Below are 4206 nucleotides of genomic sequence, written 5' to 3'. Positions count from 1 at the left end.
TGCAAGCCATTGAAAGATTTATTTGACAAATGAATTAACTTCAGAGTCTGGTCTTTCTTTTCCTTAGTCCTCTAAGGCCTGTATAATCTCTCCAAGTGTTTTGTTCTCATCCTACTCTACCATACAAGTTTGAGAGTAAGGTGATTTAGTGACCATCCTGATCCACATAGGTTTATATGCTCATTAAAGTAGCAGTTAAAATATAACTATTATTGTATGATCTGGAAAATATGAATATATTTCTGCCTTGAAAAGACGTGTTATTTTACAGAAAGGGCCTTGGCAGGAAGGGAATGAACACCTTAACCATTTAATAGGTTAATATCAGAACGGGTCCTGAGTCTACAATATTAATGATTTCCCTTGCACACAATCAGAAGACTGTGGTCAACTCTGATTCAAGAAGCACCAAGAAAGTTGACATCTTTGACAATCCATTGATGACCCTGCTGAGCATGTTACTTGACATCTCAAAATGTAACAATCTGTCTCAAAGATTCACACATACAAACTGAGTGAAAAATGAAGATGGGGGGACAAAGCTTCTGTATGAGCAAAAGCAAATAATCGTCATTAAAATAATGGTTCTCTGATTCCTAGGCCATAATGTGATGAGGGTGTAGGAAGGGGAGGGGTCTGTGGGACCTACTGAAAGTTAAAATATAATAAGAGGACCTATCCAAACAATTAGTGTAGAAGACAAAGTGGGGAAGGGGAATAACAAGCACCTTCCTGTTTGTTGTAGTGGAAAGCAGAAGTGTTGGCAGGCTACAATGCAGGAAATTACACCCTATACTTAAGTAGTCAAAGCTGAAATATTAGCTGTATGTACATTCCTTGAAAAGGTGATGTGGCTAATTATTGTGTTAGCACCCATGTATCAACTATTGAGTATTTTCAACCTACATTTGTGTCTCTTTTTTGCCATTCTGTTTGAGGTACTATATATCCTGTCGATAAATTCCATTTTATTGACTTTTTTGTATAATAATAAAAAAGGAGCATAAGTCACTGCAAGATTTATTTGACAAAAGAATTAACTCCAGAGCCTGGCCTTTCTTTTTGTCAGTCCTCTCTCCAAAGAAAAGAAATGCCTCATGAGACATGCGTCTCCTACCTGATAACTACCCATTCATTGTCCTAACAGGTCAGCCAGCTATAGAACCTACACAAATAACTTACATGCTAACATCCCAGTAAACGGTGTATAACTTTAAAACCTTTTCCTCAAGCCCAACCCACAATTAAATTCACTTCAATGTCAACAGTTTCATTTTTAAATTACAGTTATTACCTGTCTGCCTACCTCATATCAATCCTAGTTTTGTTCATTACACTGAGTGTGGCAGCCAAAGAGTAGCAGACAAGTGTTACAAACGAGTCACATTGGATTATGTGTCCATCCCTGAAGAATATTCAATGTGCCTCATCTTGAAGCATGAACACTGCATTTAAACTGGAGGAATCTTTGTGCAAAATCTAAAAGATAAAAAGTATATACGCAAATAAACTTTAAATGGGATTCCTAAACAGTAAATCATAATTTCCTGTTGATATCAGATAGTTTTGTTAATTTCCTCTTATTCCTTTTTCTACCTGTATCATTTCTTCATCAATCTCCATCCCTACTTTAGTCTTTCTCATATCTAGAAAGGAAAGGAGAATACAACTTTGCTGCACAGTGTCGTATCTCTCTATTGAGGAGCAAGGTATGGCCACTTCCACTGATATCCACAACAGGAAGACCCAGAGGTTTCGTTCAGTGGAGGCACTCTGGGTTTAGCTCAGAAGCCTGTGTTTCTTATTTGTTCCCAGAATGTGGACAGGATCAGCCAGGCAATATTTCACTCAGGGCAGTGAAGCAGTGGCATTTATCAGCAAACTAAATGACACTAAGGGGACCACTTTCTGAATGCATACCACTGCCCAGCAAGCATGGGGAAGCTGCAGAGTCCCTGTTCATCATTTGGCAGGCATTGGTGCTGACATTCAGAACACTGTGATTACTACCTGTGATACATCAATGATAAAACATATAAACACTCTAATTGTCACCTACTCCTAGACACTGAGAGAGCTGCTGAAACAGACCGGCAAAGACAAAGGCTAACACTGAGACAGATAGATGAACGTTGGTAGATTTTTAATCTGATACCCAGGCAAGTCCAATAATAGTTAATGGAATACAAATATAATTTTCAATGTGCAGCTGGTTTTACACACAGTGCTTGAAAATCTATACCAGAGTCTCTTTCCATATTTAACTTGTTTTGTGAATAAAAATTAGAACAAGGCAAAGTTTGTAAGTTTAATTACTACCAGTGTTTTGGTGCAATTAGAATATTTCCGAGAGCACATCTCGTAATTAGATACACAGAGAGAAACACAGCCAGAAATGAATACATATACTGTATATAGTACTGAGAGGGAGCTGCAATTATATAGGGCCCCAATGTTACACCCCCTGGAATATTTTGTACAGCACTGATCTTCCTACATAAGGAATGATACACTTGCATTAAGGAAGGTATGGTTCACCGGATTGAATTTTGGGATGGAGGAGATTTGTCTTACAAGGAGAGAGTAAGAAAGCTACTCTCTGTAATCTCATTGAAACGTGAAATTTTTTTAAGAGGCTTGATAAGATAGAGCCAGGGATGATGTTTCCCCTGGGTGGGGCATCTGGACCTAGCAGTTACAAGTCTTAAAATAAGGGTTCAGCCATTTGGGAATGTGATAAGATGAAATGTTTTTTCCCAGAGCAGTGACTCTTTGTAATTCTCCATCCAAGAGGGTTGTGGTGGCTTAAGTATATTCAAGAAGGGGATAATTAGGTTGTTGGACATTCAGGACACCAATGGCTATGGAGTTAGGACTGAGCTAAAATATCAGCCACATTATTATTCAATGGCAGAGCAAGTGTGACAGTATAAATGGTCTATTCTTGCTTCTGTTTCTCATTTTCTTATAAAAATGTTCTAATTTTATTGCTTGAAATCCAAGTGAAATATTGATTATTAAGCCATAATGACCATTTAGCAGATTTACTGGTCCTAAAAGACTAATTCTATGTGTCTCAAATAACCATATCAAAATATAGTAGATTTTACATGGTAATTTATTTTTTTGAAGTTTATGATACTTTGGCTTCTGCATTGAACATACATGTCTGTTCCAATTTTTACTTCACAGTCGGTATTCAGGCTTGTTTGGTCTGCTGTCTGAGAGAATGTCTTAATGGCTGCTCAATCAACCTGATGATTTCACAGCCATGCGACTCCACTGATCCCATTGATCAGACAGCTGAGAGCAACCAAAGTCAGAAAAGCTGCAGTAATCACTGGGTCCTTGTGGGACACATTCTTTGAGGTCGGTTTTGAACACTGTTGCTGCACTATCGACCATATTACATTCTAGCAGAGTCACAGGGATTTATGAAAAGATTTTTGACAAACTTGCGAGTGTTCTTTGAGTGTGTAACAAACAGGGTGGTTAAGAGGGAACCAGTAGATACAGTATATTTGGATTTCCACAAAATTTCCACATAAAATGTTACTGCAAAAGAGAGACCTCTGCATTCTTTTTCAGACTAGAAGGACATAACCAGGGGAGTGCTTCAAGGATCAGTTCTTGGCCCTCAATAATTTACGATTAATATTAATGACCCAGAGGAGGGGGTAGAGCATAAGGTGTCCAAGTTTGCCGATGACACACAAATAGGTTAGAGAGCATTTTGCAGTGAGAATCTTTGGAGTCTGCAACAGAATATGGATAGAGTGGGCAAAATCTTGGCAAATGGTGAATGTGTGAAAGTGTGAGGTCACGCACTTCGTTAAGGGGAACTTAACGGCAGACAATGACATAAATGGAGAAAGATCGCAGATGAGTGAAGTACAGAGAAATCTGGGTGTTCATGTGCACAAATTGCAAAAGGTTAGCAGGCAAGCACAGCAAGTGGTCAGGAAAACTAATGGAATGTCGGCCTTTGTTGCAAGGGGTATGGAGTGTAAAGGTAGGAAAGGCATGAAGCAACTTTACAGCTCTTCAGTGAGACCTGGTGAAATACATGCAGTTTGGTCTCCATAGTTAAAAAAGGATCTGCTTGTATTGGAAAGATTGCAGAAAAGGTTTCACAAGATTGAGCCATGGGATGAAAGGGTTGATGTACTAACAGGACTATAGAAGACAGAGAAGAGATCTTATTGA

This window comes from Pristis pectinata, chromosome 6 (genome assembly GCF_009764475.1).
Source record: "Pristis pectinata isolate sPriPec2 chromosome 6, sPriPec2.1.pri, whole genome shotgun sequence".
Lineage (NCBI taxonomy): Eukaryota > Metazoa > Chordata > Chondrichthyes > Rhinopristiformes > Pristidae > Pristis > Pristis pectinata.
Note: the sequence above shows the minus strand (reverse complement) of the source record.